At 54.2% G+C, this 13713-nt stretch overlaps 1 protein-coding gene across 1 annotated transcript in view; it reads left to right on the top strand.

The window, feature by feature from the left end:
• LOC109275119 (trithorax group protein osa-like) overlaps positions 1-13713 on the top strand; it is a 39595-nt gene that overhangs the window by 11611 nt on the left and 14271 nt on the right. The window contains exon 3 of the mRNA XM_053904164.1: positions 12902-13419. The gene's annotated coding sequence lies outside the window, so the exon portion shown is untranslated. The remainder of the gene's footprint in view (positions 1-12901; positions 13420-13713) is intronic.

The following is a 13713-nucleotide window of genomic DNA, read 5'->3' as shown; positions in this document are numbered from 1 at the left end:
TTTTCTGTTTCCTTTTTGAGTCCCCTGTGTTGTGCTAAGCCTGAGATGCAAGGATGAACTCAGCAAGAGGGCTAGGTGGGAAGGAGTCCATCGCTGAGCCTTTGAGGTGTGACTTAAAATGTGGATTCTCATTCCTTGTTCTAACTAGGGAGATGTTCTGGTGGGGAGGGAGGGGGTGCCCTGGGCAGTCTGGGGAATGCCTCTCCTTCCCAGGCAGAGCTAGGGATAGGCATGGGTCAGAAATGAGGGGAGGGTGGGTGGGGGGGGGGTTGGGGGGGGTTCACTGTGGGGCCAGGCAGGGGCTTGCAGCAGCAGAGGAAAACCGAAGCCTTCAGAGACTCATCAAAGGAGCTGCTGTGTGAAAGGGGCAACCTTGGAGGGGTCACTCGGGTTCATGCAGCCTGTCGAGAGGGATGCAGGCCTAGTCTGATGGGGGGAGGGGGAGGTGCCTGGGGCTGAGAGAGGGAGTTGCAAAGCACAGGACAGTAGGCTCTTCGCACCAGCCAAAGGCAGAGAGTCGTGGAACTCTTTTCTAGGGAGAAGCTCTGTGTCTGCCTGCCATGGTCTGGGTGTCTGGGCCTCTTTCTAGGGAGGAAACAAGGTTTCTCAGCCACCCCACCCCCAAACCTCCATATCTCTAGACCTCCTCAAGAGCCAAAATCAAGTCTCAGAGCCAGCCGGAAGTAGGACTAGGAAACAAGCAGTGACCACCCCCCCCCCACCTCCCCACCCTCTTTCTGCCCTGATCCTTCCCTGCTCTGATCCCAGCCCAGGGGTCCGTCTGGCTTACTGCTTCTTCAACACTACTGCCATCATGCAAGAGTCTGCCTTTGTACTGCCTTCCGTTCCCATCTCTTCCTTTGTGACTCAAGTTCCTTTCCATGGAGAGGGAAGGAGACACTGTTTCGGACCCCCCCCCCCCCCCCCCCGCTTCCCCACTTCTCCCTGAACCCACTAACCAATGGGAGAACTTATTCCCACCCACCTCCAGTGTGGGGGTCTCAGAGGCCTCTCTGCCCTTCCACGTCCCAGAGCCAAGAGAGGATCCCAGAGTCCTCTCTGCTTTGCCCTCCGTATGGATTCCCAAGGGTCTTCACCAACCTGTCCCCTTAGAGTGTGGGTCACAAGTCTTGTTTGCCACTCCAGACACCCCCACCCCACCTCATTGAGCTCTCAGAATTCTGTCCTCCTCACATCCCAGTGTGGATTTGCAAAGTCTCTGCAAGCCCCAATGGGGGCCGTAGAAGAAAGGCACTTCTCAGGGAGGGAAGGGGGGGCAATTGTGGCTCACGATGGGAGGGACGTCAGCTTCTGGCCCCTCCTTCAGGATCAGACTGGGCCTGGACCTCTACTCTCAATCCCTCCTCTCGACTGAGGGGCCACTGTGGCGGGTGAGTGAGCTGGAGGGGGATAGGAGGGGCAGGGGAGGTGGGGGAACCGGTCTTGTGTTGTTCTTGGCTTGGAGCCCCCGGCCCCAGGGAAATCCTGACTCTGTGGAAAACTGAGCAGGCAGTCAGGCAGGGGAGGAGGAGTTGGAAGAGGAAGAGGAGGAGAAGGGGGAGGAGGACCAAGGGCTCAGGGTGAGGTGGGGGTAGGGGCTCCTCTCATAAATCAATCCCACCCGCTCTCAGGCCTGACAAAAACCAGAGACCAAGGGTCCCTTGGGGGCTGCAGCAGGGGAGGGGGGCACAGACCATCCGATGGGTTGCGGGGGAGGGAAGGCTGAAATGAGGGGCAGCATCCTGCTCAGACAGCCCCGCCTCAAGCCCCCCAAAACAACAGGTGTGTGTGTGGCAGGGGAGGAGTCTAAGAAAACAACTTCACAACTACAGGAGCTGAACCAGGGTGGCTGTGACAGATTGATGGGGGCGGCATGGGGAGCGGGGAGGAATGCCCTTCTGGTCAGCAATTCAGAACACTTTTATTGCCCTGAATTCTGGCCTGGTTCAACTCCTGAGAAGCTGTATGACTTCAGACACGTTGTTTCACTTCTCTAGGCCTCAGTTACCTCAGGCGTATGAGGGTGCGGGGTTGGTTCAGTCCCCTGGCACCGCTGCTACAGCCCTTCTCAGTGCTTGGCAGAGGAAAGCCTGTTGCTCATGAGTGGCCAGGACAAGAGCCAAGAGTCCAGCCTCTGCCTTTGAATAACTTTGGCCTTGTGTGGGGCACATAACCTCTCAGATCCTCAGTTTCTGCATCTGTCAAATGGGCATAATAATACCTCCCTGGCAGAGCTGTGGTGAGCATGAAGGAGACAATGTAGTGTAAAGGGTCTGGCGGGGCAGATTCTCAGTCAAAGGCTGTCGATTTTGTGTCTGCCTCTTGGGTGTTTGCAAGTCTCCCAGCCTTCCAAAGGATCACCTCTTTCCTTTATTACTCAAGTATTAATAATGATCAGGTGTCCCCAGCTCCCAAACATAGAAGCCCTCGCAAACCCACCCCCTCAGTATTTGCCTAGACTCTTGAAATGTCAGTGGTTCTGCTCCCCCTCATCCCTCCTGCCGTGGCTGGTGTTTATCTGAGCTGTTGCCCCGCTTGGCTGCTGCCCCGCTGGGGACACATGAACTCTGGGCCTGTGCCTTGCGAGCCATCACTGAAAGGCTGGGATACAGAAGGAGGATACAGCCAGTACAATGTGGCCAGCCATGTGCACTTGAAGATCGGCCACCCTGCCCTAACCGCCTAGTCCTGCCATCCACGGGCCTCTGCCTGCAGGGGTCCAGCATGGTCTTTCCTCAGCCTTCCCCTCTAGGTACCACCTCACAGCATCCCATTCCTGCCTCCCAGTCTGTCCCATCCAGATTCCTGTGGCTACCGCCAGAGCCCCTCAGCACCCCTTTGTGCTGCCCTTGGGTCCCTGCTGGACCTGGCCCTCACCCCGTTTCAACCAGATCCCCATTATGATACATTGAGATATTTCAGCCAACAAAAGGGGCTGACTTTTGAGGTATCTTCTGTTCCTCTGAGAGAATGCTGAAAGGCAGCAGTGTTTGTTTCCTAGAAAATGTTTTCTTTGCAGCTACATTCTATTATTATTTTCCAGGAAAATATCTTTGACCAACCCATCTTCTCCCCACTCCCAGACTCACCTCCTTTTCTAGGTCTCAGGAAATCTCTAGAGTGTAGATGTGTTTGGTTAGGGAGTGTGCAAGCAAGTACAGGCTACTACTCCAGGTCTCTATTCTTGAGTCTGAACAGACCCACTGGGCTGGGCCATGTCAAGGGCACAGCTTGGAGTTGGGAGGGGGTTGGTCTGGTCCCCCTTGAAAATCTCTAGTTGGGGTTCCCTTTTCCCAGGAGGCCTTGCTTTCCTCTAGAATTTCATACCCTGATGTGGCCTCAAGGGACTGTGTCCCAAGATGCAGGGGACAGTGGAATCAGAGGGCCAAGAGGACCTGTACTTTGCTGGGTGGCTCTTGTGGGGACCACACTGCTGACCACGGGGCCCCCCCATGGTCAAGGAAGTATGGGATGTTGGAGGACAGGGAATGGTGATGGGTATCCTTGTAAAGATAGTACCTTTACAGGGCCGCCTGGGTGGCTCAATCGGTTGAACATCTGACTTGGCTCATGATCTCATGGTTCATGAGTTTGAGCCCCACATTGGGCTTTCTGCTGTCAGCAGAGCCTGCTTTGGATCCTCTGTCCCCTCTCTGTACCCACCCCTCTCAAAAATGAATAAACATTAAAAAAAAAAGACAGTACCTTTATAAATCTGTCACCTCCACTAGATGCCAGCCCCTCTGGGCCTCTTGCTCTTACAAGGCCTCATCTTCACTTGGGTCACCCTGGGGCTATGAGGAAACCAGCCAGGTCAGCTGGGTTTGTCTAGGGAGACCATTTCTCAGACCAAGTTCCTCACTCTGCAACCTCCATGGCAGGTGGTCATCTAGCCTCTGTTTGACCATCCCAGGGATGGGGCATTCATTACCTCACAAGGCAGCCCTTTTAGCTTGGGTAGTTGAGATTGAACAGTTACAAATGGAGAATCCAACAAGTATTTATTGCCAGTCCTTCTGGGGGAGCGAAGAGGGGGTCAGGGAGCACAGCTGTGGACGTCTCTATAAGGGAGGGAAGTAAAGCAGGGTTACCTATTTGGAGTGAGGTCCAGGATCCTGGAGAAAAGGCTCAGCCCTTGGAAGCCAGAGATGGGGCTTGAGTCTTTGTTCTGCCACTAACTCACTGTGTGGCCTTGAGGGAGTCCCTCCCTTCCCTGGGCCTCAGTTTCCATAACTGTAAACTTTATGGGCTGGGCTCAGGGACTTCTAAGGGCCCTGCCCCTGGCGACGGATGCTCTTCTGTGAGTCTATGAATAGCTGGCACAGAGGGATCAGGTCTTGGTCCATGGAGGCCAGGCTGGCTCAAGAGTGCTCAGAGAATGGGCCCTGTGTGGGACAGGACAAGGTTCCCTTTCATTTCACGAGGTCTTGGCAGCATCCCAGGGCCCACAGACTCTCCCTCCTGCCAAGGTCAACCCAACCCTGACCTGGGGGGCACAACTCCCTGGGGCAGTTGAGGTCAAGAGCTGGTAACTTGGGAGAGGGAGCCCAGTGCAGAGGTTAAGACTCCTGTCCTCTGGCTGGGGTGAGGATCTGAGCGACTTCAGCTCTGTGAGCCTTGTGTCTCTGACAGTGACCCCGGGCTCTACCCTATCCCCCACTGTAGTCTTCGTGGTGGTCCTTGGAAAGATTTCCACTGGCCTTGACGTCAGACAAACCTGGTGTAGAATCTAGAGCGGCCACTTACTAGTTCAGTGACCTGGGGCAAGTCAATAGCCCTCCTCACCTAGAAGTCAGGGATTCTAATTTCTATCTTGCATGGTTGCTGAGAAGATAGGACACTTGAGGAAGCAGCTCGCACTCCATGGAGCATGGTGTTATTACCGTTATCAGAGGCCCAGCTAAGCAGAGATGGTAACAAGGAACAGGAACGGGACTGGACTCTCTTCCTGCTGCCTCAGCCCTCTGTCTCTTGGTCTGTTTGTCCATCAGGGCATTGGGGACTTCCAATTCTCAGGCCCTAAAATCTGCACAATTTGAAGTAGTCAAAACAAATTCTTCACTCTATTTATGCCAAGAGGGAACAAGGGCCTGGCCAGGCCTAATGGGTTCCAGGTGCACTCTGTGCCCTGCAGAGGCTGAACCAGCGTGCTGGCTGTGGCTATGACTTTCCCTGTCTGGCTGGGAAGGCTCAACTAAGTCAGACCTCTCCAGCTTGTCCCTGCAGCCTCTGAAGAGTGTAGAGCCAGGACAGCATAGCATGTCGAGCTCCCCACTATGGTGGGATGGCCGGCCTTGTGCTCAGAGAGGTGCTGTGCCCACCCCCGGAGGCACACATGGGGGTTTCCTAGGCTTTCCTTCTCCACCTCTCCCCACCTACCCCAGTCAATGCTGAATACCTACTGTGTGCCTTGCCTGGACCTCAAGAGGTTTTTGGGTTGCTGGGACAATTTTCACAGACTTGTAAAACTCCTTCTCACGGGAGGCCAACTGAGAGTGACCTCCCAGAGAGGCTCAGAAACCAGGTGGGAGCCCAGAGGGCATGAGTGAGGTTTCTTTTATTACCATTATATATTAATTATCGGGTTATATAATCAGAGTGACAGCCGTCCCTCATTAATGGTGAACCATGGGCTGGGTACTGTATTCAGTGCTTTCTGCACGTGAGTTTATCAAATCCTCACAGCCCTCCGTGGCAGAGGCTCATGTTACCTCAAAGGGGACAGAAGGCTGAGGGATACCAAGAGCCTTGCCTGAGGTCACACAGTCAGAAACTGGCTGAAGTGGGATTTGAGCCCAAGGCTGTTTGATATCAAGGCAGGACCTGTCCAGCTCTACTATGCTTTTTATGGGCTGGTCCAGCCCTTCCCTAAAGAGTCAGGGAGAGCGCATCTGTTTAAGTGTGTGTACGGGAGGACCCAGTCAAAAGGCAGAGCAGGAGGAATTTTTCCCTGGAGTGATGCTGGAGACTCACACACTCATCAGTAGGCACACTGCCCCCTCCTCTCCCAGTGCTCCCAGACTCAAGCCTTGGCCCTCACCTGCCTCTCTCCCAGCTTCCTCACCACCTCGGGACTGGGACCTCCCCAGTCCTGAGCTGGCTAGCAGAGGGGACTGTTGACACTGGGGCCATCATCTAATCATCCCACTCCCACCCACATCATCAGCTGGACCCTCTGGGACAGACTGGGTGGTCACCATTGGGGGAGGACTGGAGACCCACTGTAGAATTGTGGGCATGATTACAAATGAGGAGTTGCCTCAGCCCCCCTGTTTGGGTAATTATTGTCTTAATAATCATCTCATCCGTACATTCAGGAGTGCTATTGTTATAACTTCTCAAAGCACCCAGTACTTTCCTTTACAACACCGATTTGTAATTACAAATTTATTTACACATCTGTGTAGTTAATTCTGTCTTCCTGCTGGACTGCAAGCTTCTAAAGGGCAGTCTGCTTTCTGGTGTATCCCCAGGGCCGGCACAATGGTGACACATAGTAGGTACTTGATAAATTTTTGTTGAATGCATTTATGGATAAATGAGTGAAATGGAGCCAGTAGAAAGCTAAGAAAAGGTAAGTCAGGATCATAGAAGGAGGCTAGGAAGGGGAAGAGGTATGAGGATGAAGCTTTTGGAGTCTGACTGTGGAGCTGGGGTAGCGCTGCCCCCGGAAGCCAGGTGTGGCTCTGGGGTGGGGCAGCTAAGCCTTAGGACCTGTTCATCTTCTCAGCTGAAACTTAGGTAGGAAATCAGAAAGAAGCCTGTGGATTAAGACCTCTCTTGAATCTCCAGACCCTCACAACTGTGAAGGGCCACTAACTACCTTGTTTCCCAACCCCCCCCCCAGACTTACCCTCTCAGAATGGAATTTGGGGAGGACCTCAATATTTGGGCCACTTTATGAAGGTCACGGAGAGCTGGTCTAGACTAAAGCTGAGGATGAGACGTTTCCCAGCCTATGTCCCCTTCCTATTGTGTCTCTAGAGCTGTTGAGCACTTGTCTTGCCCCATCCCTCAGTCTCCACTCTTCGCCTTAATAGTCTGGGGGGCATGGGAAGGGAAATCGTGAGGAAGTTCTGAGTTCAAAGCTAGTTCTACTACTTTCTCACTGGGAGACCTAGGACACGAGCCTCAGTTTCCTCATCTGAGGAACAGACATGATAATCTCCACCTTGCAGTGTTGCGGGGTTAAACAAGATCACGTGTGCAGAGCTAGTCGGGTGTGGGGCACCAAGCAGGCACTCAGTGAAGGCCTGCGCTCTCATTCCCGCTCTGCCGCCAACTAGCTGTGTGACCTTGATGAGGACGCATCACTATTCTGGGGTTCAGCTTCATCTATCAAACAAGAGGGTTGGATCAGATCATCTTGAAGGCCCCTTCCAGCTCTGACTTGCTTGGTTCTATTCTGAGCAGGGAGCCCCACCTCTGGGACAGGGGCAACATGAACATTCCTTCAGCTCAGATTCAACCCAGGCACATGCTTGCCCAGCCCCATCCCGCACATTTAGCCCATAGCTGTTGCCACACTGGCCACGCCCTTGGCACTATGCTGCTCCCCCACCCCACCCCGCTTGCCAGGGCCACAGGTGGGTGGATCCCTTCTCGGGGGCTGAAGAAGCTTGGGAGGCTAGAGGAAGGGGATGGGAGCGGAGAGGGAAGGGTAGGGGGTTTGGAGGAGAGTAGTGAGGGGAAAAAGCAAGGCAAGGCCTTGAGCCCTGTGGGGTTCTAGTTCTGCCACTTTTTGCCGCGTGTGTCCTTGGGCAAGCGTCTTTAACCTTTTAGAAGCCCGTTTCCTCATTTATGAACTAATAATAATAACAACAATTAAAAAACCCCATTGGGTTTTTGTGAAGGGTAAATGAAATAATATGTATCAAGTGCCTGGCATTCTACAGTTTTGTTCCCTGGGAGTGGTCTGGACAAACACCCTTCCTCAGCCCCAGGGGAGGGGCAAGTTCCATGAAGGCCTTGTGGGGGCGCTTGGGCAACTTTCCCTCAGGCCTGCGGTCCTCAACCGGCAGCCGGAGCCTCCCCCCTCCCCTGAGCTGGCAGCCTGGGGTCCTGGGCCAGGGAGCCCCAGCCCGCAGAGCAGGGGGAAGGCTCCGGCCCGAGCCAGCCCCCGCCCCCAACCCGCACCGCCTTTGCCTCGGTACCAGCGTCTTTGATCTGCAACCTTCAGGGGGATTAAGAGCCTGAGAGCCCCGCTCCCCGGGGTCCCCCGCTCCCAGCCGCCCTCCCTCCGGGCTGACCTCCCAGTCGGCGCGGCCCGGGCTGGGGGCTGGCTCCACCGCCGGTGGTCCCCGCCGCGCCTCCGGGCAGGCCACTTGGATTACAGGGGCAGCAGCCGCGGCTGGCGGCTTCGGGGAGCCGGATGGGGGGGTCGGGGTGGGGGCCGCGGGCCCTGGGGGGCGGGGCCAGGGGAGGCCGGGGTGGGGGTGGCCGGCCCTCCCGGCCATTTTGGCCGGGGAGTCTGTGTAAAGTGTTTAAAAAGAAAAACTCTCCGGAGGAGGACGTAACCTTTTCTTAACATCTGGGGCTCAATTAGCTAATGACAGCAAAGCCTTCTCCGGTGTCGCTGACCCCTGGGCAGCAGCCTCGCTCCCCCACCCCCGGTATTTATACAGCTGCGGCCCCTCGCTGGGGCGCGGGGCAGGGGGCTTGGCTGGGTTATCTCGGCGGAGATCCGCCGCCCACCCCAAAAAGAGAAAGAAAAGGCTTAGCACTCGGTCCCACCCACCGGCCCCGCAGCCCTACGCGTCGAGCTCACTGTCTCCCTCTCTTTCTCCCAGCGCTTCCCGCGGTCTCACCGTCCCCCGCCCGTCCGCGTCTCCTCTCCCTCTCCTTCCCTCCCCTCCTGCCTCCTTCCTTTCTCCTCTCCTCTTTTTGTTGCCTCTCCCTGTCTCCTCTGCTTCTCCTTTTCTCTCCTCTCTTTTGTCTCCTTTCTGCCCATCTTTGTTACTCCTTCACTCTCCCCCTCTGCCCACCACCCCTTTGCTTGTCTGTCTCTCTTTTCTCCCCTCTTTCTCCATCTTTTCTCTCCCCGGCGGCCTCCCCTCTCTTAACTCTGAATAGCTTCCTTGTTCCTCTGGGTTCCTGTCTCTCCCTCTCATTCCATTGCTTCCTCCCCACCTTTGTCTCTCCCCGTCTAAACCCCTGAATGCCTCTCTGTCTGTCCTCCCAGAGGTGCATCCCGCCCTGGCTGCCGGGCAGATATCCCCAAGGGGGAGCAGGGGAGTGCTGAGCCACCTCTGGGCCAAGCATCCTTCCCACTGCAGGGCTGTGCTGGCCTGGGGCTGGGCACTTGCGACTGACCTGGATCCCCAGTGTGGGAAGAGTGGGAGAGCTGGGTTTGAGGCACCAACTCTTCATAGAGCCAGAGGGGATCCTCAGCGGCTTCTCTAGATGCCCTGCCACTCTGGCTCCTGGGATCTCCTCTTCCCTGCCACTCTGCTCACCGGACCCCACCCCAACACCCTGTCACATATTTTGAACCCAGATGCAAGTATAGACACCCACTTTGCTTTTTGTCTTCCTTTTAGCACAGTTAAAACAGGTTGGAGTCTTTTTTTTTTTTTTTAATTCGCCAATACTAAGGAAAAAAGTGATAAGTATGGAAACTATAAATAGTACAAAATAGTCATGTCCAAAGACATGGAATAGCAAAGAGCACAGGACTTGGAATGAGAGGAGCTGTGTTCAACTGGGAACTCCGTTGTTTAAACACTTGTGTAATCTTGAGGAATCAGTTCCCTCTCTGTAAAATGGGGGATAAAAGTAAGTTATTAAACAACAATGAGATTTTTCGCCCATAGGTTCACAGCCAAAGAAAGGTGAAGATCTTTCATTATCGCTTTTTGTTTTCCTGGAGAAAATCTCGGAGTCTAGTATTTTTCTAGGATGGCAATGAGCTCCAAAATTCTACCTCTTATTTTTCCAAATACACCTGAAATTCTCACACTCCTTGCAGACTCTTCTACTTAGCTTCCCTTGCACAGAAAAACGCAGAGAGCTAACGTGCAAACAATGGAGGTGGGAGGAGGTCCCAGAGCTCCAGGGCTTGAAGCCGGGTAGGACCCTAGGCTCACTCTGTACTGGGCACTGTGGCGGGTCCTTCGCATGCGGGATTATGAATCCTCACCAGAGCCGAAGGCAAAGGGTGCTCTTGCCCCTGATTTATGCCTGGGGAAAGGGAGAAGCAATTGTCCGAGTACCAGGGCTAGCTTGGGGTTGGAGCCAGGACCGGAACCCAGGAGGGTTTCTCTCCTCGAGTAAAGGGTAGAAGAGAGACAGGGTGCTTGAACACCTTCGGTGGCCCGAGCGGGGCAGAGGAGAGAGGCACAGCTGCCCTCTTTCAGGGAGCTGTGGTAGGTGGGCTCCACGCTCGGACCCCGGGGGCAGGCGGGAGGGGGCGGGGACAGAGGGTGGGGTGCTGCGCCCTGGCCGCTGCTGCGCCCGCGCCGGCCCCTCCGCCGCCCCCCAAGCCTGGCTCCCCGCGCGCCGGGCTTGCTGCCGGCACCGGATGGAGAGTCCCGAGAAGGCTTAATTTGCAGGAAGACATTCTCATCAGATCTCGTCTCCGGCAGCCGAGAGCTGCTGCCGGGGGTCGGGCCGGGCTCCTCCCAGTACTCCTCCCCCCGGGCCCTGGCTGGACGAGAAACAGAGATGGTGGCAGCAGAAACTGGAGCCCCGGCGCCGGAGCGGCCGCGAGGGGCCGGGGCCTTTGAGGGCTTCGCTGCTTCTTGCCAAGGTCAATCCAACCCCTCCCACGCTCAAGGCGGTGCGCGCCGCGTGCTCCTGGCAGCGGGGGGAGAGGGGCTGGAGGTGGGCGTCCCGGGCCAGGCCAGCCCAGTGTGCTGCAGGGGCCGGGCCTCAGCGCTCGCCGCCCGCCCACTCTCCGGGCAGGTGCTCGGAGATTCCTGGGCACCGGGGAGGTTGGGAAGGGGTGCCGGGCCAGAGGCTAGGATCCTGGCGGCTGGGTTGACCCACCCGGGCGGAAATGGAGACTAATTAGGGACGTTTTTATGCTAATATGCACCTGGCTGAACTTTTCTAGGGCCGAGAAAGTGTGTAGAATTGAAGGGAAGAAGTTCCGGAGAGCCAGAAACTTCCGGAAGCACTTGATTCCACGATTAAAGACTACCCGGCTCTACTGCTCACCCGCTGTGTGGCTTTGGGGAAGTTACTTGGGGACTTCAGTTTTCTCTGAAAAACCGGCAACTCGGGTCACGTTTTTTTCCCAAGCTCAGTCATTCAGCGAAGAGAGGAAATCTGGCGGTCAGGTTGCTCCCGGAGGATAGAGGGGAGATGGGTTGCAGGAGGGGTGAGGTGTGTGGCAGGAAGAAGAATCCCGGCCGGTGCAGAGCATCGGAGTCGCAAAAGCCAGGAGCAAATTTCCAGGGGTCTATGGCTGTCTCCACCATTGCCCAGAGGTGAAAATGAGGCGGGCCAGGGGAGGGAGACTGAACAAAAGTCCCCGAATAGATGGCAGGAGGGCAGAAGGAGGTGACACTGTGGTTAAAGAAGACAGGGAGATGGGGTGGGGAGCAGGGTAGAGAAATGGGTGTTTTATGGTGGCACCCACCTGAGCTTAATCGTAAGGTGGGGGTGGCAGGGAGGGATGGCTGTGTGAAAGGGGAGATGACTGATGGGGTCATGTCCTGAAGGCCGGTGAGGGTTGAGAGCTAGGGCACATGTCAGAAGAACAGGAGACACATTTGGGGGAGGGTAGGAGAGGATATTTCAACCCTGAGGGAAGTCTTCATTGGTCTTATTCAACTCATTGTTGGAGGAGGCCTCAGTGTTGTCACTGACTGACGAGTAAGTGGACCTGGGAAGAGTCCACTATGGAGACCGGATCATTAGGGTGGGGGTGACGGAAGTGCTGATGAGCAGGGTCACAGCTGAGGCTGGGTTGCAGGAATTTGAAAGCAGTGTAAAAGAAGCTTTTGTGGGGATGGGAGAGGGCCAGTATTTACTGAGATGGTCTTGCACCCGTGTATATTTTGCCTCATTTAATTCCCATTACAGAGTGCAGCAGGTGTTAGCATCCCAGTTTATAAATGGGGAAATGTAGGCTCAGAGTGGTGAGGAAACTTGCCTAAGGTCACTCAGCTGGTAATTGATGAACATGATTTGAACCCAGGTCTGTCTGCTTTAGAATGGAGGCTGCTTCCATTGTGCTCCATGGGGCAAGAGACCTGACCCTGGGGCCTCAGCAGTGCTTCCTTCCCCAGGTGTGGCCATCCTGGGGCACTGACCCATTTGGCTGGAAGGAAGAGGCTGGGCTTTTGACCCAGGGCAGCCTGTCCTGAGCCAGCCTGAACTTAGCAGGAAGCCTCCACCCAGCTGAGAGGAGGGGGAAAGGGTGGGGATTTTTGTTTTTGTTTTTTTTCTTTCCCTAAATGAGATCAAACCATATATGTTGTCCTGCAACGTGTTATTGTTTCTCCTAATATTTCCATGCATATGTGTATATATATATATATATATATATATAATTTTTTAAAGTTGTATAGTATTCCTTTATATAGATATTCCACTTATTATTTATCTAGTCCCCTCCCTCTGACATTTATATTGACTCCAAAGTTTTGCAGTCACAACAGTTCTATAGTGCACATCTATCCTCGTAAGAATATCTTTGTGCAAACAGAAGTATTTCTATAGCTTTATTATTCAGAGACCGGTGATTTGGGAACAGTTATAGACATAAGTACCATTAGTAGATTGCAGAACTAGCCCCAATTATGTTCTCTTCCTGGATCCACACATTGTAATGCTGTTCTCCTTTAATCCTGCATTTGGCCAGCTCTATAGGATAAGTTCCTAGAAGTGGCATCATTGGGTCAAGAATATGCTCATTTTAATTTTATTTTTTTTACATTTTATATATTTTTGATAGAGCACAAGTGGGGGAGGGGCAGAGAGAGACGGAGACACAGAATCCGAAGGGGGCTCCAGGCTCTGAGCTGTCAGCACACAGCCCGACGCGGGGCTCAAACTCACAAACTGCAAGATCATGACCTGAGCCGAAGTCAGACACTTAACTGACTGAGCCACCCAAGTTCCCCAAGAATATGCTTGTTTTAAATTCTTACAGTTAGTACTAAACTTCCCTGCAAAGAGGCTATATCAATTCATACTCCCTCCATCAAAATATGAGGGTGCTCATACTTTCACATTCCTGCCACTGGGTATCATAGAATATATACAGATTTGCCAATCTAGTGGGACAAAAAGAGTTTTTCATTTTTGTTTTCATTTCTATTTTCCTGAGTCTATATAGCTCAGCCACAGGCCCATTAGCAGAAGAAAGCATCGTTTGTGAAGACCTGAAGAAGAGCTCAAGAATGAGTAGCAAATTTAGGGCAGCCCTGAGGAAGAACTTAATGCCAGTAAATGAATGCTCTCAGGATCTAGGTAAGGGAAGCAGTGGAATTGCTTTCTCTATGCACATTCCTATGCTCCGGGTCGATCAGGACCCCCAGAGCTCTGGGCGAGGTCTGGGTATCTAGGGTCTCATGGCCAGCAGCCAGATAGATACCCACCGGTGAAGGCTAACAGGCCACGTGGGGCAGAGGAGGGCAGGTTCCAGGGAGGGCACAGGGAAGATGAGGGTCACTGGGTTGTGGGTGCGAAATGAAAGCTGGGAGAGCCTCAGGCTGGGGAGGTGAATGATGGGAAAAGAATGGGACTCCAGGCTCAACAAAGGTG

The sequence above is a fragment of the Panthera pardus genome, unplaced genomic scaffold, assembly GCF_024362965.1.
Source record: "Panthera pardus isolate Hobbes unplaced genomic scaffold, ASM2436296v1 HiC_scaffold_16, whole genome shotgun sequence".
Taxonomy (NCBI): Eukaryota; Metazoa; Chordata; class Mammalia; order Carnivora; family Felidae; genus Panthera; species Panthera pardus.
This window is presented reverse-complemented; position numbering and strand designations above follow the sequence as displayed.